Below are 27,224 nucleotides of genomic sequence, written 5' to 3' on the forward strand. Positions count from 1 at the left end.
ACTTCAATAGAATAATCATTAGTGATAATCAATAATCCTTTTAACAATTAATTACATTAATGACTATGTAATTATGATTATGATATATATGATTATGATTAATAATAATATATGATTAATAATACATTAATGATTAATAACAAACTATGATTAATAATAAATGTACACTATAGTATCAATATAAATAGCAATGAAAATAGCATTTACAATGCAATCCCCAAAATTTAAACTATATTTCCTAATCAATCTTAAATCATTCCCAAGTTCTATTTGTAAACTGTAAAGACCTAAAAGGCCATAAATTAGCCAATCCGCTTTAGAAACTAAAAATATTTGAACTTGCTATCTAGAAATTCTATACAGTGTTGCATGTATATATATGGGTATGTATATATATGTGTGTGTGTATATTGGATTGATTTTTCTGTAACATCTTACAGAAAAATACACACATATATGTGAATGTGTGTGTGAATACATTTTTTTCCCCACAGCCTTATTTTCATACAGGGAAAACACTTGCTCACAGTTTTGCTTCACATCACAACAGATGAATGCTCAAAAGCAAAAGGCCCCATGGAGAAGATACACTTTGAAGCAGGAGAATCTTTAATCCAGGACAAATCGACTAGAAAGTACACTTCTCAATGATCTAAATTGCTAAATAGTCTATACAAGAAATGCACTGAGAATTTTAAGAAGAAAAGAAATATCTTAACTATTGGCAAAGTTTTCCAATAAGCAATATTTTTTCTGCTTGTGTGCCTTTTTTGGCTTATAAAATTCCAATAGGTTGCCCAATTTTAACAAGTTCTAACAAGATTAACACAAGTCATTTATGTGTATCATATCACAATCTAAGGCTTAGAGGATTTTACGAAGATTAAAGACAATCTGAACACTAAAGAAGAGACAGAACAAAAATGTGTATGGGATTAGAATGGAGAGTGATAAACCATCAGAATTTCCCATTTTGAAACAGCAACAGACAAATTTCTATCAAATATCTAGGTGCTAAGAAACACAAAGGTAATATAATTCTGCTTTTAAACTACGATTTATATTCTCTCTACTCCCAATAAAGCAAGCACACAGAAGTATCAGTTTTCATTCAACATTCTAATACTACCTGGAAAAAAGGGAGGGAAATAGCTGTAAGGCCAACAAGTTTAAAATGAAACAAGGCTACCAGTAACACCAAAAATGACTGCAAACAGCATCCAGGCAGCATCTGTCACACTCCCATTTCACAATCACAGCTGCACGGCTAATTGATTTATTCATACAATAATATGTGTTGAACTCCTATCAGAAGATGAGCACTATGGACGGAGTGGTGATCAAGACAAAGTGCCTTCAGAACTCCTGCTCAAATAGCAACGGATGACTATCAGCAGCGGACCTGGGTCCTCCGAAGACAAGAATAGGATAACATGCTCAGGAATGCCAGGGCTTGGGGTGGGGGATGGATGTCCTGGTTCAGCTAGGGCAATCAGAACATTTTCCTATGAAAGCAAATATTTGAGAATTAAATGAGGAGAAGACACAACCACAACATCTAAGGCAGACGGCACTTAAGAGAAGAAACAGGAGTAATTTCAGAGACTGAGATGAGAACTCAGTATTAATGAGAGAAGAGTAACAGCCATTGTGGTTGAAGAGACCTTGCTGGGTTGGGGCAGGGGGTGGGGGTGGGGGCAGAGGGAGAGAAGGGGCCGGATCACACAGGGCTGCCTGGAGGTGGGAAAAAGAAATTGGGCTTTATCCTGAGGGCACTGAGAGGTCACTGCAGCAGATTTTAAGCAGAGGAGTGATGTGACTCATGTTTTGAACAAGATACGTTTTGAACAAGATACAAGCTAATAAATGGAGGATGGACTGCAGGAAGGAAGAAGCTAAAGCTGGAACATTTGTAATGTACAAGAATTCAAGTGAGGAAAAGGTGGTGTCCTGGAGATCAAGGCGGATAACAGTGGAGGAGGTGACAAGGAGGCGGGTTAAAGGTAGAGACCACAGAATGTGCAGAGCTTGGGTGCAGGCTTAAAGAACATGGGGAAATGAAGAGCCATTCACATTTTGGGGGTGGGGGCTGAAGGTACACGGTGGTGCCACTTTTGAGATGAGAAACCAAGAACTCTATCTTGTGCTTATTAATTATTAAATTTCCAAGTGGAGACAGCAGGAACATGGTTGAATTATGAATCTGGAGCTCACGAGAGACATCAGGACAGGAAACACCAACTCACAGGTGTGTTCACAATCAAGGAATTAGCTAGATCACTTAAAGTAAATATCCAGATGGAGAAGAGAGTCAAGGACAAAGCTCTGAACTATTTCAACCCTTGCAGATGGACCAAAAGAGGAGGTCCCTGTAAAACAGAGAAGAAAAACCAAGAGGACGTGGGGTTCCAATAGACAGACGAAGAGGGGTGGGTGGAAGGGATAGACGATGCAATGGAGAGTGAAAAGTTAGAGGAAAGAGAAGGGAAAGTGATGTGACATGGTCATCTCAGGGAACGGGAAGGGCAGCGAGAGCCCGAGCAGGGCCAAGGTCAGCCGGTGAGCTCGGTTGTGTGACTGTCTCCGGAACACTCAGCTGCAGGTGCTGAGGGAGCAGATGCTTGGATTCTGCAAAGTCAGAGCTGCGTTAAGGCCAGTTCACTGGGGAAGACAGAGAGAGGGGCAAGAGACTGGCGGAGAGCCCAGACCATCCCCTCTGCTCAGAAGGAAGCCAGGCCATGACAGGGCCGATGGGTTGCAAAGCAGAAAGAGAGGCAGTGAACTGGAGACTCCCAAGCAAAAATGAGGGTGTACCTATGCTAAAGGATAGGAAGTGGTGGTTTTCAGATAATGAAATATTTGAAATTCAGATTTTGGAGGTGGTATATTATTGGTTGTGGACTTGGCCTAGGATAGCAGTTCTTAAACACTTTGGTTTCAGGCTCCCTTTGTACTCTTGAAAGTTACTAAGTATCATATCTATTACAAACTATTGTGGTTCTACCTGTCATTAGTTACCGTATTAGAAATTAAACCGGACATTTAAAAACACTAATCCATGGGAATTCCCTGACAGTCCAGTGTTAAAGACTCAGTGCTTCCACTGCCAGCTGTTGGGTTCAATCCCTCTTTGGAGAACTAAGATCCCGCAAGGCACAGGGTATGGCCAAAAGAGAAAAAATAAAAATTAAATTAAAAAATACTAATTCAGTTTAAACTAAATCCACTACATGTAAACATAAATACTATTCCTATAAACAAATAACTGTATTTTCAAAAGACAATGGAAGAGTAGCATTCTTTTTACCTATTTGCAAATCTCTGATATAAAAAAAAGAAAGTTGCATTCCCATATCTGATTCTTCATTCAGTCTACTGCAATATATTATCTTGGTTGAAGTATATAAAGAAAATTTGACCTTGTACAGATATACATAGTTGAAAAAGGGAGAAATATTATAATAGCTTTTCAAATAATTGTGGATGTTATTCCTTAATATTACACACTAAGCCTCAACAAGTGTTAATCTCTTAAAGGTTAGTTATGATAGTAATATGAAACCATATTAATTAACAGTTCAGACTCTGTAACATTGCACACATTGGTCTAGCATGTACTTTGGTCCAAACTGCACTTCGAATGGATAGATCTTACGGATCTTTTGTCCATGCAGAATTTTGTTAAGTCATGTTTTAGTCACTTGGGAAGTACAGCTTCCCTACATTACATAGATATTTTTTTTAAAAAATGACACATCAGAAAAGTCTTTAAAGTATCCAAGAAGTCATCAATCTCAGGATGGTAGATGTTAAGTTTTCCAATATTCTAATTTTCACTTGAAGACTTAAATTTATCACTGGTAACAAATATAATCAGTTATTTTCCTGAAGAGGCAAGCTGACTTCTGTCAGGAAAAAGTCTGCCAAAGAACCAAGTCATGCTTTCAAACAAAAATGGTGTACCATGGAGAAAAAAAAATGACTAGTTCACCCCACAATTCAATCACTTAAGTACCTTTCCTTGAGACAGCCACCATATTTCACTCTGGAGAGATGTTTCACGCATACTTCCAATTTCAGCACACAGAGTAATAAAAAGAAGTGCTCTAAAGGGCGGAGATATAATAAAATTAATAGTATTTTACTGTTCCATCAATAACATTCCTAAGTGCAACTGGCATTATTTACTGCAAGTAATAGTGAAGAAAAAAGTAACAGCTTGTACCATTTGGTGTGAAGGTGCTAGAATTTTCACTCACCATTGCTTTTGCCCACAGATGATGCAGACATCAACACAGTAAAAGTAATATCTTAGTATTATTATGAAAACCGTGACCGTGCAGACCTTTGAAAATGTCCAGTGGACCCCAAGAAGTCCACAGACCATGGGTGAAGAACTATCATGCCAGGGTATGGCCAAGGACATGTGTGCATGGCTGAACTCGGACGGAGAAGAAGGTGTTGGACTGAGAAAGCCAAAGGCCTGAGAGACCCAAATGCCGACTTGACCATCATATGGGTGCCGATGTTACTGAGAAAGACAGGAACACTAAGGGAAAGGGGGTGGGGGGGAAATGAGGAGATGACACTAATGAATGAACAGGTGAGTCTAGGAAGACACAAAAGCCTGTAGGGGCTGCTAAAGCCTGATGACAGATGCTTCAAACAAGTGCAGATTTTCTAAGGAGAAAGAAGGAACAATAGCTTGGAAGTGGCATCAGCCACAGTGAGAGTACTTCCCCAGCTTCCAAGTTCTGACCAGGTAAGGGAAAAGGACCACTGGCTGCCATAAACCAGTGAGAGGGTAGGCCCTTGGCACACCTTCACCAGCCTCTCTTACCTATGCCATGGGTTTCAGTTCCAAACCTTACAGTCACCTGGGGAGCTTTTTAAAAACAACCAAGCTTAGGGCTCCACACCAAGAAATTCAAATACAAGAAGTCTGGGGTGGACTCTGGGCAACTTATTCTTTCAGTGATGCCCCTGATGATTCTGATGCTTAGTCCGTGTTGAAAGCCATTGGCAGGTGGTAGAAATGCCATTTGAACTTACTCTCGCCTCTAAAAAGCCTCTATTACAGCCAACTTAAAGAACTTAAGCTTTCCCCCAAGTACGTGCACACATCATCTCCTTTACCTAAAATATTCTATCCCTACCTATGTAAGCCTTATGTATACCTTCAGAGTTGGAGCAAAACCATTCCCTTGTCTATAGCTTTTTTGTAATCATCACAATCTTGGTGAAGCCCTCCTACCCTCCACTGTACTTGCTAGCTTGTTTCTCTTTCCATAGTTACACACCCATGTGTTACTGTGCTATCTCTAAATATGCCATGGCCCCATCTGGAGTGAAGGCTCCTGGTGAGTTGGGGCTGTATCTTAGGAGATTTCATAGCTTCTAGCACTGTGTTTTACAATCATGGACATATAAAATACATGATCTAAAAATCACATTTTGCTCATACTGTGACTGTGGCAAGTGCATTTCTTTCATAATCTTGTGGCAAAGTGAAAATAAAACACACATCTGGTAGTTCAGATATTTCCCTGAAATATCTGAAACCCTCAAAGGGTTTCCCTGAAATTAGGGTGTTCCTCAAAGGGTTTCACTTATTAAAACAATGTGAAACCCAATGTTCATTGCAGCACTGTTTATAATAGCCAGGACATGGAAGCAACCTAGATGCCCATCAGCAGATGAATGGATAAGGAAGCTGGGTACATATACACCATGGAATATTACTCAGCTGTCAAAAAGAATTCATTTGAATCAGTCCTAATGAGATGGATGAAACTGGAGCCCATTATACAGAGTGAAGTAAGCCAGAAAGATAAAGAACATTACAGCATACTAACACATATATATGGAATTTAGAAAGATGGTAATGATAACCCTATATGCAAAACAGAAAAAGAGACACAGAAATACAGAACAGACTTTTGAACTCTGTGGGAGAATGTGAGGATGGGATGTTTCAAAAGAACAGCATGTATACTATCTATGGTGAAACAGATCACCAGCCCAGGTGGGATGCATGAGACAAGTGCTCGGGCCTGGTGCACTGGGAAGACCCAGAGGAGTCGGGTGAAGAGGGAGGTGGGAGGGGGGATCGGGATGGGGAATAAGTGTAAATCTATGGCTGATTCATATCAATGTATGACAAAACCCACTGAAATGTTGTGAAGTAATTAGCCTCCAACTAATAAAAAAATTAAAAAAAAAAAAAAAAAAGAAATTAAAAAAAAAAAAAAAAACAATGTGAAAATGAATAATAAAGTCTTTATAACCTTCATTTCCCTGTAAAATATTCACACATTTTTAAATATTTTAATCTTGGATTGCTTTAAAATGTATTACAATTGCAAAATTACATTACAGGCATCAACATTTGTAAAACTCTTATACTTCACATGATTGCAATATTGATCTTTAAAGACTATTGAAAGCCATGCAAAGCACAGGACGTGAAATATCAGTAAGGAGGTACCATGGGAGGCTAGCTGCTACCTCCTAACAGAGGACCTTCCAACTTTCAGTTCCAAGAACATGTTCAATGGAGCAAGAGACCTACTAGTCCCCAGGGAAAAAATCTTGTGAAATCTTGTAGCCTTTACACTGTTGTGGCTTGTTTATTTGGGAGTTTTCTTAATCCAATGAAAAACAGTACAGTCAAGCTTTACAATTAAAAAAAAAATTCTGTATTCATGTGAGCTAAAGATTTTCATTTTTCAGTTTTTATACAAGACTGTCTAACCCCACCCCTTCCGTTTTTCTTCTTACCTGCCAGACATTGACCTATTTCGAAGCATATTGAGAAACTTACTGCAGAATAGTTGGGGAATCAAAAAATGAAGATTGAAATGCAAATGAGTTGATTAATTATCTTCTAGCAAAATAGTTTAATGAGCCCACTACCTGGAAGCAGTCAGTAAAAGACCCACTTGAATGTTCTGGTGGTGAACAGCTATTGCCTCTAATATACCAAAAAAGAAAAACACCTTCAGGGATGGAAGATGAACATGAGCTGTTATGCAAGCTGGATCTAGCTCATGTGATTTAAGGACAGCTCTAAAGTAAAGCCAGGAGCTTCCCTGGTGTCTCAGGGGTAAAGAATCCGCCTGCCAATGCAGGAGACATGAGTTTGATCCCTGAGTCAGGAAGATCCTCTGGCGAAGGAAATGGCAACCCACTACAATATTCTTGCCCAGAAATTCCATGGACAGAGGAGACTGGCAGGCCCTAGTCCATAGTGTCACAAAGAGTCGGACACGACTTAGTGCTAAACGACAACAAAATAAGACCAAGCAAGACACAAAGAGAGGTAGACTTGATCAAAGAATGAATATAAGCACAAAAGCATTTATATAGGAAAAAGAGGATGTGAAAAAGTTATAAGAGGAAGAAGTGTGCCTGAATCTCTGATCCAATCACAGTTAAGTTAGAATTAAGGTTGAATTTTCTTTTAATTCCTTGCAAAATTTTTTTTTTTAAATGGTGGAATTGAACTCTTAAGAATGAGACAAGGAAAAGCACCTTTTGTATATCTTATCAGAGGTTGTAGTCTAACAAGCAATTATCTTTCAAGGCTACACAAAAATAAATCAGACTCTCACTAGGGATATCCTATGTATGTCCTTGGACTCCTATCATAATTTACACACACACACACACACACACACACATAGTTTCTCCCTCAATGTAGTCAAAATAAAATTGGGTACCACTAATTAATTGTACATTATTAATAAAGCCATAATCTTGTACAAGAACGATCGTTACCATAAACAACTAAAAGATGGACATTATCTAGATCATTTTCTATGTAGTCTTTTGTTATTGTCACCCGTCTACTCTAAAAAAGGTTTTACTCAATTTAATGTTCACACATTAAAAATGGCCTTAATATTTTATGAGATATTTCTGTGGCTTTGGCAAGAAGCCTAGGGAAATTAAGCCACTTGGAAAAACCAGTAATTTAGAATTACTAAACCATCATAACCAACAGTACAAAAAGGTAATGATTTCTCAAAAAAGAATTCTCCAGCAAAGGAATCTGCAATTCCCTATTTTTGTCCCAAGGAAATTTATCTTCTTGAGTCAACATTTCTTAGTATATATGTGGGAAGAGGAAATCAATTCTATTTTAATGCTTGACAACAGTAATAATTGCAGTCCCCCCCCTTTACCAGGTTTTGGCACCTTAGGCAAGTTGCTAACCTAAATTACTATGTTACTGTGTGGAGAATAAAATAAAATTAGGCAATACTATATGTCACTTAACAAAATGGGCTCAGTAACAGTCACACAATAAGTATGTTGAAATGAAAGTGCCCGTTTCTTATTTACCAACCTAAATTGAAAGCGGCTATCAATATTCAAGTTCAAGATGTCCCCCAGGCTTCATAATGCTGGAGAGAGTAACCATCCTTCATAAAGGCATCATCTGCAAAATCACCAGTGGGCACAGTCACACTTCCAGAACTACAAGAATAAGGTTATTAGAGGCAGCAGCTTCACCAGCAGTTCTACGGCATTGGTGCTCTTCAAATTCACCTCTTCAAATTGTCAACAGTGCTAGGTGAAAAGTTCTTTAACTCTTTCGTCTCTGAAAATTCACTCAAGTACACAAAGAAGGCTCATAAAGGGTCAGCTGCTTGAATGAAGTGATCATAATTGAGGTAAGAGAAGGGAACAACCAGGTGTCTTTCCGAACATTCTAGTATTTCAAGGAAAGGGAGTTTGAAAATTTTCTGCAAATCAACAGCTAATGGCCTATGAAGTTTTAGTTCAGGACTGGAAAGCAATAAGTAGAAGAAAACTAAAGCAAAAACTAAAGCAAATACTAACCCCAGACCATGAAAGCAAACACACAATTCCTCAAGTGGTTACCGAAATATGAAAACCTTCTTCCCATACATACTTATGAAATAGCAGCCCTAAGTATATTACACTGCGAAAATATTCCACAGCTTTTCAAAGGCTCCTTCATTCATTACTTAACACTGAGATTAGCAATCCTGTGAAGTACTCAAGGTGGGTATCATGGCTCTCTAAAAATGAAGAAACTGAGAAATTAAAAGCTAAATGGTTTGTCCAAGGCCATAAGTCTAGTTAGTGAGGGAACAGGAATTGAGTTTCCCTAAATCAGAGCTATTCCTTCGCCCCACATAGATTAATTATTGCTGATGAGACTAATGTGACTGCAAGGACTAAAAAGTTTTCACATCACATGCCTATAATACACTTAAAACTTTGCAACAGAGGACGCCTCTGGAAGACCAGGTGTACCCAAGTCACATGAGAAAACTAAAACCCAAATGATCTACATTACTACTCAGTAGAATGTAGAAAATGTGAGATTCTATTGCCCTCTTGTAACACTTATGCTTTCCAGAGGGGCAGTACTACACAATGCATGATGCTACCAGGTACTGTCCATTTTAATGATTATTAGGATAGAAAGTAAACTAATCAGAACACAGAGCTAAGGCTACCTAGTCACCGGAGATGTTATTCATCAACTTGAGGGACTAACAACAAAGCTAAGCAGCACACACTGACAAGGCTTAGAATTTACAACAATTTGGAAGCCATTGGATTTTAAGATAAGGTAGACCAAATAAACAATAAGTGGGCTACCCAGGTGGTGCTAATGGTAAAGAATCCATCTGCCAATGCAGGAGACATAAAGAGATGTGGGTTCAATCCCTGGGTGGGGGAGATCCCCTGAAGGAGGGCATGGCAACCCACTCCAGTATTCTTGCCTGGAGAATCCCCATGGATAGAGGAGTCTCGTGGGCTACAGTCTATAGGGTCACAAAGAGTCGGACATGGCTGAAGTAACTTAGCATGCACTGGGCTAAACTTTCTCAGGAAGGATGGGGCAGAGGTAGGTTTAGAAAGGAAAGCAGAGAGAAAGAGTTGCCTCTGAGAAGGGAAAGTCAATTAACAGGAGAAAAGTCAGTATCCAGGAAGCAGAAGGGTAGACAGCCTGGAAGCTCAGAGTGGTCACTGGGGGTTCAGTAGACGTGAGTACTCCAAGAAGACCCATTGCCTCCTCCTTGGGACTGAAGAAACCCTGATTAGGGTACAATACAGACCAAATCTGGCCCCGGAATCTCTTCTAAGTGCTCACTAGCTGTTTCAGGGAAGACCTAAGATAAAATGATAACGCAGCATGGGATCAGATAGCCTGAAGAAAAGAATACTAAGTAGCAATTAATGGTCTCCATGAATATGAAGAATTTTTACAAAGATCAAAGTAACCAACTGTTTTCATTTTCACTAAAGCTTAAATTGTAAAGAGAGAAAGTGTTTAAGCAGAGCAGTTACTGACTCTTAAGACACTGTTACTAGGAGACCCTCAAATCCTTCTTTAACATTTTTTTTTCCTCCAAGGATAGAATAAAATGCCTGAAATAAAGTGCCTGAAATGCCTGGAAGAAGTCCTTTCGTGGTTCTGTTCTGATGAGGAGAGCATCATTTTACAGGCATAAATTCACATGTAAGCAATTTAAACCACATTTTCCCCAAATGCTCCTGGTATATCCCTGATCCCCACATACCAGAAGGGCTGCCTGGCCTTACTGGTCAGTCTTGGTCTAAGAAAGGTCCTTCCCCATCTCTCCCCACCTGTCCCCTATCCTAGCTAAAAGTTCAGAACATCACACTCATTCCCATTCTGTGAAACCACTGAACACTGAATGGGAATAATTTTTCTGTAAGTTAACTTTATACAATATAGCAGCCATGCTTCTTCTTTGTCTCATTCCAGAAGTACTAGAAAAGATACCATTCTATTTAATACCCATCTAAGAGAGTCTGTGGGAAGGCTGGTTCTTTTCTTGCCCAAGGAAACAGACTAAGGTAGGTATTAAAAGTCAGCCCCTTTTCATTCTTACCTCCCCAGAGCACAGGTCACCCCTGTAGATTCAACCTCTGTGGAATGCAGCTCTACTAAAGGGCAGCTGTGGGAGCCAGCCTGGCCAGAAAGGCTCGGCACATCCAAACCTGGTCTGTAACCATGAACAGAACTGCTTCCAGCTGGTGCTTCAAGAGGTGTGATTTCCAGAACATTCCTAAGGTTACTTCTTACCTATTTGAGTGGGCACGTCAAAGCTGCAGGCACCCTTACCAATCTGCCCTGGCACACTTATGTTGGAGCGTATAGATCACTCACCCTGATCTATTTGGCATGGATGTGAAGGTAGAAGCACCTGAGTCTAGTGGAAACTGTGCTAAGAGGACAAATCTGAAGCTACCATGACCTTACATTGAGACTGAATCATGCTGTATGGATGTCCAAACATCTGGTAAACCAAAGGCTTGCTGGACAGTGGCAAAGTTTGACAATTGTCATGGATCTAAGTTTTGGATATAAGGACAGTTCAACTATTTATGCAGCATTATCACAAGCTAATGTTCTGTACCACATGTATGCACCTGGAGAATGACTGCATCATGTTCAAATACAACAGAAAATAACTGAATTTAGGACCAATGTCTTCTTAAAAATCAATTTTCTCCTTTAAAAAAAAAAAAAGAAATCAGCTGCTGGAAAACAAAGTTGTGAAATCAAACAGTTTCAGGTAGGCAACTGAAGTTAGGATTTCCACCCAATCCACTAAAAAAGAAAAAAAAAAGTTTTGTTTTTTTTTATAAAGGAAGAACATTCTTTGCACACTTGACTTGCAGCCTTCCAAACAACAGCCAATACAAAATTCCTTGAAATAAAGTCTACTTAAGTAAGGCTCAAATATTGATATAATGGCTATGCTTTTACAATGTAAATTTTGTATAAATTTCCATGCATAACGTACCAAATTAAGTATTTGACAGTACCTAAAGTGTATGTGCTAGAAGTCCTGCCCACAGATGTCACACACTCTTACAAAGGGGTGAGGGGGTGGGGAGTGGGAAGGAAAGGGGAGAAGTTGGAGAAATGAAGTGAGGAGAAATTGGAACCCAGAAAGTAATTTTTCAAGAGCATAAAAATGTAAGGGTGAGAACAGGGAAGCAGCACAGGGAAAGAGCTGATTATGGGCTAAGGAGGAAGTAATCCAACTCGAAGCATACAATTGGAATTTTGATATTGTGAAATATGCTGCTTTTAAATTTCATTCTGGCAGAGGAGCTAATGAAGGAAAACTTTGTCCTAGTAGGGGACAGCTGAGAAAGACAAAGAGGAGCCCTTCTTTTAAATCTGATTTAAATCTAACTTCCAAGACAGATTTTTTATCTAACTTTCTCTTATCTATTATTTTTTTAATCTAATTTTCAAATCTCCAAAATAGAAGTTCAAATCTTCAGACTGCTTACTTAGAACAAGACATTTCTATAAAACCACCATATACAGCTATAATAAAAACATAATAACAGTAGGAATAGTAATAACCACTAATGGCTGTCATTTGTTGAATGCAGATTATTAGGCCAGATACTGTTTAAGTACTGAAATATATTAACTCAGTTAATCCTATAAGCACAGTCTGAGGTTAAGGAATGTTATTATCCCCATTTTACTGATAAAGAAACTAAGGCATAGAGAGGTTACTTCCACCCTAAATCACGAAACTACTGTCAGGGTTGAGACTTTAACCTAGATGGTCTGACGCTAGTGCCCACATTTCTAACCCCCATGCTCTGATGGAATTCATTGCCACACTTTCCCCTAAAGCAAACTCCAGTAGGAAATACATCCTCTTTCTGTAGTCATGCACACAGAGAGAAGATCTCTCTCCTACACATGGTTCCTGAAACAAAGGACAAAATTATGGTGAATCTACTTGTTTCCATGAAATACACAGTTAACTCAATGACTACCATTCTGAGGAGACTTATCCTTCCATATATACTCTCTTATTAATGATTTCTTTTAGAAAAAAAAATTCTCTAGAGAGGAAGAAAAGCAAAATGATCAACTACGTTTGCCTCTATTGAAACAACCTTTGCTGACAAAGGTCTGTATAGTCAAAACTATGGTTTTTCCAGTAGTCATGTATGGTTGTGAGCTTAGGATCATAAAGAAAGCTGAGTACCAAAGGTTGATGCTTTTGAACTGTGGTGTTGGGGAAGACTCTTGAGAGTCCCTTGGACTGCAAGGGGATCAAACCAGTCCATCCTAAAGGAAATCAGTCCTGAATATTCATTGGAAGGACTGATGCTGAAGCTGAAACTCCAAAACGTTGGCTACCTGATGCAAAGAACCAACTCATTGGGAAAGACCTGATGCTGAGAAAGATTGAAGGCAGGAGCAGAAGGGGATGACAGAGGATGAGATGGTTGGATGGGATCACTGACTCGATGGACATGAGGTTGAGTAAGCTCTGGGAGTTGGTGATGGGCAGCAAAGCCTGTTGTACTGAAGTCCATGGGGCTGCAGAGTTGGATACAACTGAGTGACTGAACTGAACTGATTAAAACAACTATACAAAAAAAAAAAAAAGAAAGAAACAACTATACAAATGCTTTATTTTTTAATTCTGTTGAAATAACTATGCTAATATGTTATGTCCTAATCCCTAATTCCTAGGAAATGTTTTATTTCCTAACTCCTGAAATAATTATTTCTTAATTCCTAATAACATTCCTAATTTCTAGTTTTATTTCTCTGATCCTTAAGAACTTACCAGATTACCTCTGCAGAACTCCTTTGACCATGTGTGTAGCTGTTATTTTGCTAAGTACCAAGCCCAAGCCTTTGCCCATCTGTTCCTGTCCTTACACTCTAAGAACCACTAGAAGCCTAGAGGCCAGCAGCAGGCCCTCCATCTCCCACGAGTGTGCAGAGGTGCTGACTTAGCACCAGCAAATTCTGGCTCCCTGCAGCATTTCTCAACTGTCAAGGTGACCCCTTTCCATAACCCGCCTCTCACCTACTATAAGCCCTCAAAAATGAGAGTCTTTACTCCTTCCAGGAAGTGGGATAACAATGAAAATCTCCGTGCTAATAACTGACAAAGCAACTGTTACACCATCTCGGCCTAACCACAAAGAAGGCTGAGTGCCAAAGAACTGATGATATCGAACTGTGGTGTTGGAGAATGCTCTTGAGAGTCCCTTCCAAACCAGTCAATACTAAAGAAATCAACCCTGAATATTCATTGGAAGGAATGATGTTGAAGCTCCGATACTCTGGCCAGCTGATGCGAAGAGCCAACTTATTGGAAAAGCCTCTAATGCTGGGAAAGGTTGAAAGCAAAAGGAGAAGGGGGGTGGCAGAGGATGAGATGGTTGGATGGCATTACCAACTCCATGGACATGAATTTAAGCAAAATCTGGGAGATAGTAGAGGACAGGGAAGCCTGGCATTCTGCAGTCCATGGGGTCACAAAGAGTTGGACAAGACTTAGTGACTGAACAGTAACAAGAACTAGGCCTGACTAACTAATTAGACATGTGACTGGCAACTAGCCCTTCAGGCAATTTTTTATCACGAACTTTTAGCCAAATGTATGTATAAAAAGACACATGCACCTATACCCACACTCACATTCACAGATTACACCTGAATATATATGAATATTTATATATACATACATATAAAACAAATTCCTTCCAGAACAATTTATGCACCCGATTTCCAAACACACTTAATTGGACCTATGGTCGCTTCAAATGAAATTTCTACTTAATTGGTAACTGTGTGTGAATTATTAACTAGTGCTCTTGGAGAACAGAACAGAAAAAAGAAGAGAGGAAAAGAGCTTCTAGTACAGCTGGAAGATTCAAGAAATGACTACATGTTTCCTCGATGGTTATACAATAGACTTCTTCCCATTTCCCCAGGTTCGCTGTCAGCTTCAAGTGCTGTGGGCAGGCTGGCCTGAATGGCCAGGCAGGAAAAGGGTCACTCAAATGTGTGGCCTCTTTGGAAGGCAAGATGTTGAAACGGGTTCTTCAGATCAAGCACTGCCTCAGCTTTCATCTTAAGTGTGGAATGGAACCCACAGATCTCTTTAAACATCCACTTGCCCTACTGTGCCGTTTAAATTAAGCTCCCATATTAGTACCTAAAACAGTAAAGCCTTTTCTCCAAAATCTAAGAGATTAGGCTGAAAAACACATAAGACTTGTATGCCGATACTGCAATTCCTAAGGTATAGTACCTGTCTTCCCAACTCAAGCCCCCACACTCCACTGTCTCTCAGCATGCTTGGATTCTAGGTCCACATGAACACCAGTTTCTACATCTTATGTCCGCCCCCCTCCCATTGCCAAGGGGAACACTAATATTTAACCTTGACCCACTGGTTATCTCAAAGCTATAAAGGGGAGCTGGATGACATGTCCCAGGGCTCTAGTTTATCTGGGGCAAACCAAATCTCAGTCTTAGGTCATCTTCTGAGGAGACACAACATTTAATGACTCCCCAAAGTAGTCATTTATGGATGTGAGAGTTGGACTATAAAGAAACCTGAGTGTCAAAGTATTGATGCTTTTGAAATTCTCTCAAAGGAAGACTCTTGAGAGTCCCTTGGACTGCAAGGAGATCCAACCAGTCCATCCTAAAGGAAATCAGTCCTGAATATTCATTGGAGGGATTAATGCTGAAGCTGAAACTCCAATACTTTGGCTACCTGATGCGAAGAAGTGACTCAATGGAAAAGACCCTGATGCTGGAAAAGAGTGAAGGCAGGAGGAGAAGGGGACAACAGAGGATGAGATGGTTGGATGGCATCACTGACTTGATGGACCTGAGTTTGAGTAAGCTCTGGGAGTTGGTGATGGACTGGGAAGCCTGGCATGCTGCAGTCCATGGGGTCGCAAAGAGTCAGACATGACTGAGCGACTGAATTGAACTGAAACAGGCCTTGGAACATTAATGTTACATATTCACAGATGACCAGGGAAATCTGCTCCAGAGGTGCTGGAGTGCCAGGTAAGCCAGCTTTGGGACATTCTTTCATTACTCTAAGTGATCCTTCAGCCCTGATCCTAACTGGTAGACTTGAAGACTGGTCAACTTAGAGAACAGGCTACTATATGTAAGAACAGCAGTTTGAAGACAGATGTCTATTCCATCAGGTCAGACACTAGATCTCGGTTACTGTGGGAAACACTATTACATGCACTTTTTATATGCAGGTGGTCAGCAGCCAACAGAAATCATTTAAAGGTCCAAAGAAACAAAATAACTGCAGGACAGGGGCATCCAATGTTAGTTCTTATCTTGATGAGGGTACCCTTGCTTCAATGTACATGATGCCAAAGGGCTAATATCCATAGCTAGAGCTGAGGCTGAATTAAGGTGTTTAATCTTTTAAGTGGCAGCCAAAATGATGTTGACAAGGCCCCAGAGAAAAAGGAGCTTGTGATATATAGGGCAGTGAGGGAGCTGCTCTTCCATCAGAAGGAAGTGAATACCCATTTCTAAAACTTGGGGTCTTACTTTCTAACGGAGGTGAGCCCTGGGGGCTGGGCCTCCTCTAGGGGGTACTTCTTTCTTCCAAAGACCCCACCATTCCTTTCCCATCTTTCATTCCATCTGTAGCTCCTTAATACTACCAGCCAAGGGAACAGCCAAAAAACAATGCAGAATACAACAACATAAAAACAAAGGTCAACTTTTGTGGAAGAAAACCTCAGATGGTTTTCTAGCTTACATACACAATGATCTGTCCTGCACCCCCTTCCCCTCTTCAGATAAGTAGGTTTTTACCAGTGGTACTCTCCCTCTCAGGCAGTAAGAACAATACATAACATTTACTCCCTCAGTCCTGCGCCAGGCACTGTACTGAATGCTATCATGTATTATCTAATTTAACAGTCTCAAGAGACAGGCCCCACAATTGTCCTCTTTGCCCAGATGTAATGCTGTCAAACAATACATCTAGAATTCAAACCAGTCATGACTCTAAAGCCCTAACTAAATGGAACCTGCTTTTATTTTTAGCTTATCTCTTGGTACAATTCCCTGCTCTCAGCGTCAGCAATGGCACAGCATCTTTCCGATGTGAAAACTTTTAGTGTCTAGGTGGTTCCTCACAGTGCCCTTTGGGGACTCACAAGCACATGAAGGCACTTAAGGAACGATAACTGAGATTTCTGACAATGCTGATGAAATTAACCTCCACGCCCCCGGAATTTAGGCATCAAACACGTAAGGCCAGGTGTGCCTGACACATTCTAATCCATTTCTGGGCTGTGGGTCTATCCATGACTGGTTCTTGGCTCTGCTTCAAAGGGAGGCCTTGCTACTTCTGTCCACAGGAAGTGATCGCAGACCCATCCAACCAGATGACTTCATGTAGGTCAGGGAAAGAGTGTGTTTATGATCTAAAATAAAGTCTGGATGTCTGTCTACACATTAAAGCAGTTAAAATACACACAAACACTAGACTGTCCAGCCGTCCTCTTCTCTTGTCTACTCCCAAGTTACCCGTCACCTTAACCAATGATCCATCATCTTTATCCAACCCCCAGAATGAGCCTACATTGAGGAGCTTATGATGGTGAAGCTATTTGGCGGTGTGGGGACCTGAGGAGAATGCTAGTTAAGAGAAGAGGTGCGCGGGAAAGCAGCGACAGTGGAAGGTAAGTCTGTTGTGGCTTCATGAATTGGGCAATTCAAGAGAAGACGAAGGATGACAGACAGACAAAAAGGTGGGCCAGCATTCAGTGGCCACACGGTCGCCACCACCGATGGCCCCCAGATACCCAGACCTTCCCAGAAATCTCCTCTTGCCAGCCAAGCCGTGCCCTTTAGCATCAGAAGAAGAAATATAAAGCAATTAGGGCTAAGGAAGCACATTCAGAATTAAGTCTGTGGTTGAACAAGGGAAGGATGGGGCCAAAGCTAAACCAGTACGGTCTCCTCCAGCAGTTTTCACACAACCGGGTGGTGAGTCGCCCAGGAAGTCTGTTCCAAATGCAGGTAGCTGAGACCCACCCCTCCTGGATGCTAATACAGTCCTGGAGCAGGGCCCCGGAATCTGCCTTCTCGATGGGCCCCAGCGGACCTGAGGCAGGTGCTTGGGCCACACTGGGTCAAATGCTGACTTGGCCATCCCCGCCCGGCACCTGGAAGAGTGCTTCTGGATAAAGAGCTGGAGGCCTGGGCTCAATTCCCACCTCTTGTTGCTCAGGAGTGTCAGGACCCAGGCAAAGGTGTCTGATGTCTCTGGATGTCTTTTTCTGTCAAATAAGGAGAATGGAAATGATCTCTCATGCTCCCTTCTAGCTCTGAAATACCATGACTGTGAAAAGTCATGACAGGAAGCCTGGTAGCCTGACACGTTTTGCTTCATGGACTCTCCAAGTTAACACCTTCGGTACGCACAGGGATGGGCCTGGGCGTGAGGGGTGATACCAGACTGGATTTAAAACCGTGTAGAATTGAACACGTCCTCTGCCACAGTCTCTCTTGTGACCAAAGGCACATGTCCTGTGACTGGGAGGTCAGAGGTGCAGGTGATGCAGAAGGGTGTCAACAGCAGACCAGCTGTGAGGGAGGCCTGCCCAGCCCCTCGGGCTCTTCAGATGGAGCATTTTGCTCCCACGTGTGTGTGCGCTCCAAGTCAAGGGACTGCTGCTCTCAAGAAGGTTAATCCCGTATCTGCCCAGGGAGAAGACCATCACTGCAGTCTTGATTCTTGCCTACTTTAGATCTGCCTTCTACGGGGAGACGAGGGGGAAGAATGGCACCCCAAGGGATGGAGGGAGGCCTCGGGGTCACGTCAGCAGGAGCACACCTGCACCAAGGGCTTTTCTCCGCCGAGAAGAATAGCACTCGTTCACTCTTCTCTGTGAAATCACAGCTTGTCTGCTCAGTAAATAAAGCATCTGAATTAATAGGGGATCTAAAGAAGCTGGAGGGGAAAGGCCTTGCCCTAAAATAAGCTCTGTGGGCCGTGCAGACACCGCGCAAGCAGCTGGGCTGGCACTCCCGTCCCTCTCTAATTACTAAGGGAGGGGGCCCAGCAGCAGGGACGGAGGGGACTGTCAGCGAGGACAGGAGGGACCCCGACGGGCAGTGAATGACAGCACAGGCAGGCCTCGTAACCGCTGCCTGGCTCTTCCCTATTTCCTTCTCAGACAACCAAATAAATTAGATTACCAGCCAGTGAATCCTATAAAGAAAAAAAGTCCAGGGAACTCTCCCTTGATCTGGTGTCTCTTTCCAGTATGAAAGGAGCCAGGAACTAAAAAATTGAAAGAGACTCAGGTTCACAAAGTGTATTTCCAGCCATCCCCAGCTCAACCTTCAATCTAGGAGCATTTCAAGTGGAGGCCACAGACCGGATGTAGACAATCAAGCCAGGCTCTGCTGTGGATGTCACATTCTCCTCCATTCCTCAGGGTGAACAAGCTCAGCCTTTATCCAAAGGGGAAAGCAGGAGCTAGTTACACCCAAGGAGTTTGTAAATTCAGGTGTTAAGGAACAATATTTGAGTAATAGCAACTGTAACGTGAAGAAAAAAGTCTACCCTGAGCTTCAGTTCAGTTGCTCAGTCATGTCCGACTCTTTGCGACCCCATGGACTGCAGCACGTCGGGCTTCCCCATCCATCACCAACTCTCAGTGATTCAGAATATGGGCTTTGGAGGATGACATATTCCACCATCGGCCCAAGGGCCTTGGTCAAGTGAAAGCCACGTGACAGTTCTGCACAGAGCACAGTGGAGAGTGTATATGCTCAAAAGTGCAGAGGCTCAAAAGTGCCTCTGCAACATAGGGGAAAGCTTGCAACCCCACTGAGAAGCCCACAGCTTTCATCTCATTGTTTTTCAGTCACTCAGTCACGTCTGACTCTTTGTGACCCCACGGACTGCAGCATGCCAGGCTTCCCTGTCCTCCACTAACTCCCGGACTTTGCTCTAACTCATGTCCCTTGAGCAAGTGATGCCATCCAACCATCTCCTCCTCTGTCGCCCCCTTCTCCTCCTGTCCTCAATCTTTCCCAGCATCAGGGTCTTTTCCAATGCGTTGGCTCCTCACATCAGGTGGCCAAAGTATTGGAGCTTCAGCATCAGTCCTTCCAATGAATCTTCAGGGTTGATTTCCTTCAGTGTTGACGGGTTTGATCTCCTTGCGGTCCAGGAGACTCTTCAGAACTGCTGTAATGGTGTAGCTCTGGGTGCTTTGCACACAGCTCAGTTGCTCTAGGAGTACCAAGTTTATCAAGCTTAAGCAGAAAGCAAGGAAGAGGGCTAGAAGGTTATGGCAGCTGGGAAGAAAAAAATTTCACCAGGCTCCCTCTTATGTGGGGTCTACACACAGGGCTTCTAAGTGGCTTCTCTCCTCTGTTAGGGAACCAGAGACAGCAAACACCACACAGAAAAGGGGCTTGGGGCCCATGCCGGCCACCAGCATAGCTGCCACCATGGTGCCTCTGAAACAGCTTTCCAGAGTGCCCTTGAGTTCTGCCAGAAAGGGAGGGCTTGTCCACTCAGCCACATCCAGTCATCACCACATCTGGTCAATTCTATCTCGTAAATACAACTTGGATCTGCCACCTCCTGACCAACCCCCGTGACAGCTTTAATCCCTGCCCTTCTCTCTCCTCTGAACTATCACCATATCCCATCTACTGAGTCTCACATCACTGTCATCTGTTGCCACTGTCACAGGAATCTTTCTAAAATCTAAGCAGATAAAGCACTCGCCAGCTCTCTAGTTTTCAAATGCTCTCAATTTTCACAACAGAGGGTTCTCAGACTCTATGGGACTTCACATTTGGATAAATCTGGCCCCACCTTGAGAGAATCCTAGCTGATGGGGTAGGTGGAGGGGTTGGGTCCAGGAATGTACCTTTTCAACATGTTCACCAGGTGATGGAGAGCTGGCCATGTTTACCTTCAGAGGGGCTTTCATTACCCCAGAACAATACATGAAGAGAGAGGTTAGAGATTGGGAAGAGAGATGCCTGAGGAGTGAGCCCAGGAATGAGCGCAGGCTTTTACAGCGTAGTTTCTCGTGACTGTACATTTCCATCTGGGGGATCCTTTCCAAGGCTGTAATTTTCAGATCGTGCTGCAGGCTAACTGCTTTTATGCTAATCTCTCAATAAATACCACTGCTGAAGACGCAAACACTGGCTGGTACCATAAAGGCCAAAAAACTGGAAAACATCATTTTTTCAACTTTTAACTTCCACTCTGGGGCCAGGCCCTAGGACTTGCCTCAGTTGCAATAATGAATGCAAGAGGTACTCAATAAATGTCCACTGAGGCCATGGCAATCGATGCAGCCTACACTTTGCACAAAGCCCGAAAAGCTGCTCCTCCACTAAATGACCTTCCAAAAGGAGATGTTCCAGGAACAAACTCTTTAGCCCAATTCCCAATACTGGATGATGAATCAATACGTAATTTTCTTGACAGAATCATTATTTTGCAACTTGTTTATATTTTTTAAAGTATGAAAGAGACTTCTTGAAGTCTCTGGCAAGTTAAACTCCCATAACAATTACCTTTAGAATTTACTTCATCAGCCAGGCAATTCTAACATACTGACATCTGAAGGATGAAAATAAGTTTAAAGGAAAACACCTTTAATGGGAAACCATGAGCCCCCTAAAGGGTGGCCACTTGGGTTATGGCAGCCTGATGCCAATTAAGAAAAACTTCCTTCTCAGCAAGTGCTCAGCTGATTGGTTTATGAGCACATCTTCTCAAATCAAATATTGATCATCTCACGTAGCTCCCTTTTATAAGACCTTCCCTTCCAGCTTTATGATAAATTAATATTCCCAGGTCTGAAAGTTACTCTGAGTCTTTTGCTAACCTCGTACAGATATTAAAAATGTTCAATAGCCTTCTGAGGAAAGCTTTAGGGGAAAGGAAAGCTTTCAACCATCAGGCAACTTTAAAACCTGTGACAGCAGTTTGCAAATATGCTAGTGAAATGCTTGAAATGGACCCATGACCTAGCTGGTCACAATGAGTGGTCACAAGAAACGGGCAACTTATGACACTTCCCTTCAAGGTGGACTCACCTAGCTCTTGGTGTTAGAACCCACCCCCCCACTTTTTTTTGTTTTTGTACTGGGTCTTGGTTGCTGTGTGCGGAGGCTTCCTTTAGTTACAGTAAGCAGGAGCTACTCTCTGCTTCAGTGCACGGGCTCTTAGGAGCATGGGCTTCAATAGTTGCTCCTCAGCATGTGAGATCTTTCTGGACCATGGACTGAACCCGTGACCCCTACACTGGCAGGCGGATACTTAACCACTGGACCCCCAGTGAAGTCCCTAGAAATCCCCGTCTTCAAGACTGAGATCCACTGGCTTCAGCTGCACCTCTATAGTCACACCACCTACCCCTGCTCCCGGATGCCTGCCTGTGTGTGCAGACAGCAGCCACATTCCCCAGGTCTGCAGGGGGACAACTCACCCCTTTAACTGCCCCTCACACCCATGATTTTATATCCCTTTGCATTCTTGTCAGTCTCTGGCCCCCCAAAAGCATTCTTAATTGTGGCCAGAATCAATGAATACTTCATATGTCACAGGATCCCTGGAAAGTAAAGGGGAAATCCCTCCCTTGTGATGGACATTTTATTTCCACAAACACTGTAAGATCACCTTAGGAGTTTTGTCTGTTTTTTTTTTAAAAAGACCTGAAACTATTGACTCACACAGTGCTTCCATTCAACTGGAATGTTCAAGGCACTTCCACTTGTGATGCTGTAAAGTGCTAACTTCTTTATTCATCACGTAAACACTGCTGGTTTTCCAAATATCAGAATAAGACACAGTGTTTATTCCCTATGAAACTTCATCCCGTTAGAATCAGCTCTTTGTTCCAATGTACTCACTATATCCATTCCTGCTTAACTTCAAAAGCAGGTTTGATGAGCACCCCCTAACGTTTTCAGCCAAGTCGTTAAGGAGCCCAAACTCCCCCTCCAGAGATGCCTCAAGGCATCACTCACATTACCCAACAATCTCTGAGGTCAGATGTTCCATCAGTTATGACTTGTACATGAGATGCTGGGCTGGTGCTCGCTTCGGCAGCACATATACTAAAATTGGAACGATACAGAGAAGATTAGCATGGCCCCTGCGCAAGGATGACACGCAAATTCGTGAAGCGTTCCATATTTAAAAAAAAAAAAAAAAGAAAGAGATGCTGGGCTGGTGGGGGAGTTTAGCACAGATCTTTCTAAAATTCAGACTAACCATGTTTGTGCCACTGTAACTGAAGAATCCCAACAAAAAGGATGAGTTTTATGTGTTCTGAATGGCCCATAGTTAACCCTGCTGGTTCCCAAAGGCAATCTCTTTTCCATGACTACTGTAGTGACCGCACACCATCCCTGAATGCTCTCCAATTTTTGGACACTCTTCTTACATGCGAGGGTTCTGTTAGTGAGGGAGACTTGGTGGGGATGAGGGAGCCTCACTTTCTTCTAAAGAAAGTATAAAGGAAGCTAAATGCATGCATCGCTTGCCAGGACACAGGCAGTTTGAGTATGGACAATTTACCTAAGCTCAGCAGACTGCTGTGCCTGCCTGGGACTCTGAGTTTGCAGGGAATGGCTCAAAAAAGCCAGGGCAATTCACAACGCATACTGGTGGCAGAGTCAAGAGCCCAGCAGGCAAGGCCAGTGAGAGTTTTCTAACAACTTTCCCTCAGCGTAAGCCGACTGCCTTAACTCTCTGGCCTCCTTAGTGTCTGCTATTTCCTGAGACTCGTTGTCTTGTATTTCCATCAAGATATCCAGTATCCCTCTAATAAGACCCATCTCTTTTTAAGTTAATCAGAGTTAGACTCTGCTGTTCACAGCCAAGGACTGTTAACAGTATCACAATCAATCAGCCTAGAACGCTGCCCAATGTCTACACCAACATGCAATCCACCTCTTATCTCCTTTAGAAAGCAGACAACACCATCTCCACTTCCGGTGCCGTTCTCACCCTAGGAGTTCTGACGGCTGGGTCAGCTGTAAGTTCAGCAATTTCATCCATACACTGTTCTCAGTGCACTGGGATGCAACTCGTCCAAAACAAAGACTCTGAACTCATTTAGACTGAAAGGTGCTTTGTGTCCAATCTTTTCACTCATCTTAGGTTTCTAAGATGAGTGAAAACCCTCTTCCCAAGGTTTGTTCTTATCATTCTCAATCAGCTTAACATTCTCTTTAAGGAGGAAGCCAAACAGAACCTTAGTATTTTTTAACTTCTCTGTCATTATCCAGAACTCCCAGAAATACTCTCATTATCTCTGACTTTCTTTGAATAGCTAAGTGGGCATTGTCCATGAGGTCTAGAAACTCTCTGATAGCAAAGCAAGCAGGGGGTTAACCTATGGGTGTAGTATTCAAAAGGAAGCCAGGTACTCTCCCCAAACCTATTACCTATTACCTTTCTCCTTCCCACAAAAAGTTAGTCATTATACTTTGTCCCCAGCACAAATCAATAAAAGAAATTTATTTCCAAGTCACACTTCCCAAGGTTAGACTATAAAAATTCTCACATCATATATTCATTCTTATTTTTAAGGGAATATCAGATGCTATGATTCAATGGCTAGGCACATTATTGTGAAACTTTAATTTCACATTATAGATCTAAGTTCTTTTCTGGGGAAACAAAGCTGAGATTAGTAGATTTTCCCTAACATGACGTTTCAGATTTTGTGAAATCTAGAAAGCCTTATACTACATAATGCTGTTTTTAAATTTTTACCTAAACATAAAAATGCAAAGTACAATTTCATGTAGATGATTAGTATGCTATGTTAATGAAAGATAAAGGCTCAAAAGCCATTAAAGAAGATAAATCTTCCAACTATTTCAGTGAAGTTGAAACTGGTCTGTCAACAGAGTAGTTAAAAAGTCTAGACTATTAAGAGTTCAAATAGATAAAAACAGCAATTTATGTTTCGGAAAGGCACAGCGATCTCATAGGATGCTAAGTAAAAATGATGTTCCCTCAAAATTAAGACACAATAACTACTTTCAGAAAAATATAACACCAAGAAATGAGTCAGGGTTAGTGGCCTAGAAATCTATAAATACAAACAACAGAAACACTGACTACAATATCATCAAAATTTAGAATTTCTGTATAGAGAATACATGAACAAAGTCAATAAATAGCTGAGGATTGTAGGGAGATACAATTTTACACGTTTACAGCTGTACAGATAATTCATTTCTACAATCAGGTATATAAAAAACTCGACAAATCGACTAAAGAAAGATAACTTCATTAGAAAAAACAAGGGTGTGAGCAAGCAATCTGCTGAAAAGAAAACTACACACTAAAAAATATGTAGTTGATGGCATGCTCAAACACACTGGTAATCAGAGAAAAACTATGAGAGCAAGGAGTTACTACTTGACACCATTCAGGTTGGCAAATATCAGCAACATGCATAAGTGCTAAGACACTTCAGTCACATCTGACTCTGTGCAACCCTATGGATGGTAGCCCACCAGGCTCCTCTGTCCATGGGATTCTCCAGGTGAGAACACTGGAGTGGATTACTGTGCCCTCCTACAAGGGATCTTCCCAACACAGGGATGGAACCCGCGTTTCTGACGTCTCCGGCACTGGCAGGCATGTTCTTTATCGCTAGTACCGCCAGTGGAAAATTCCTAGTGCAGGCAGGGATGTGGGGAAAGGGGAAACCTCACAGAAATGTACCTGGTGTGACCACCAGAGGGCGCACTCAGGCCCTGGGGGCATCAAACAATGTATCTGAGTACCCTGTGACCCAACAGCTCTGCTCCTGAGTGAAGGTCCACCGAAGTGCTCTCACAGAACCAGAAAGTGAAAGTCGCTCAGTTCAGTTCAGTCGCTCAGTCGTGTCCAACTCTTTGTGACCCCATGAATCGCAGCACGCCAGGCCTCCCTGTCCATCACCAACTCCCGGAGTTTACTCAAACTTATGTCCATCGAGTCGGTGATGCATCCAGCCATCACATCCTCTGTCGTCCCCTTCTCCTCCTGCCCCCAATCCCTCCCAGCATCAGGGTATCCTCCAATGAGTCAACTCTTCACATGAGGTGGCCAAAGTACTGGAGTTTCAGCTTCAGCATCAGTCCTTCCAATGAACACCCAGGACTGATCTCCTTTAGGATGGTGTCCAACTCTTTGTGACCCTATGGACTATGGGAATTCTCTAGGCCAGGATACTAGAATGGGTAGTCTTTCCCTTCTCCAGGGGATCTTCCCAACCCAGGGATCGAACCCAGGTCTCCCGCATTGCAGGTGGATTCTTTACCAGCTGAGCCACAAAGGGAGCCCAAGAATACTGGAGTGGGTAGCCTATCCCTTCTCCAGTGAATCTTCCCGACCCAGGAATCGAACTGGGGTCTCCTGCATTGCAGATGAATTCTTTACCAACTGAGCTACCAGGGAAGCCCTACAGAACCAGAGGCAGCATCGACAGGAATGCTCACTGGAGCGTCCCTTGTGTCATCCCCTCTCCCTGGGGCCTGGGAGAGGTTGCACTCTGATAAAAGTGGCCCCTTACCCTGACAGGGCTTACATTGCTGATGAGTGAACCTCTCTCATCAGGGTAAAATGAGCGAACAGGTAACTAGGTGTGAAGGTATGTCCATGAAGTGAGACCTGGGAAATGACCGCCCCCATGCCACTGTGGGGTTACAACCTAGGTGCCAACCAGTGACAAAGTGGAGAACTAAACGGGGGAGGCAGGCCCGGTGACAGCTGGATACAAGGGTTTCATGTCTGCAGAGCAACACAGAACTGATCTGAGAATCACTCTGTGGAGCAGACAAAAGCAGAAAGGCTTTACAATACTTGCTCTTAAGATACTAGGTATCCTTTCTCTTTCTTCTACCATCCCTGGGAATATAAACAATATAAAGAGAAGCAACATAAAATATACTATAGCAAAATATAAATGCATTCAAATAATACTTTGCAATAGCTCAAGTAAAAAGATGCACTTAAATTGACTGCCTATAAGGGATGGGAGGAAAGGAGAATTGACTATGGGATAAAAGGAGGAAGAAGAAAAAAGGAAGGAATGAGACTCAACTGACAAAAAAAATATTTCCCAGGTGTCAATGATGATGGGTAATTTTTCACTGGGGCCAGGAAAGGAAGCTAGGGAAGCCTAGGTCAGTATGCATAACTGGGTAAGCCCAGTTAAAGCCTATATATACATAGGTATAATTCAGTTACATTTTGTTACTTGTAACCAACACTTACATAACATGGTTTGTATTCATAGCAGCACCAGACATCATAAAACACATGGGATATTTAATTTAAACAAAATTAAGGCACTTACACAGATTTGAAGGAATT

The 27,224-nt window shown here is 42.2% G+C and overlaps 1 protein-coding gene and 1 non-coding gene across 2 annotated transcripts in view; one reads left to right on the top strand and one right to left on the bottom strand.

Annotated features, from left to right (window-relative positions):
• Nucleotides 1-27,224, bottom strand: part of MAST4 (microtubule associated serine/threonine kinase family member 4) — a 608,649-nt gene that overhangs the window by 497,334 nt on the left and 84,091 nt on the right. The window lies entirely within an intron of this gene.
• LOC122454685 lies at nt 22,937-23,043 on the top strand. The gene has a single exon (XR_006273491.1). It is a non-coding gene; the product is annotated as a U6 spliceosomal RNA (small nuclear RNA).

The sequence above is a fragment of the Cervus canadensis genome, chromosome 16 (genome assembly GCF_019320065.1).
Source record: "Cervus canadensis isolate Bull #8, Minnesota chromosome 16, ASM1932006v1, whole genome shotgun sequence".
In the NCBI taxonomy this organism is placed as follows: domain Eukaryota; kingdom Metazoa; phylum Chordata; class Mammalia; order Artiodactyla; family Cervidae; genus Cervus; species Cervus canadensis.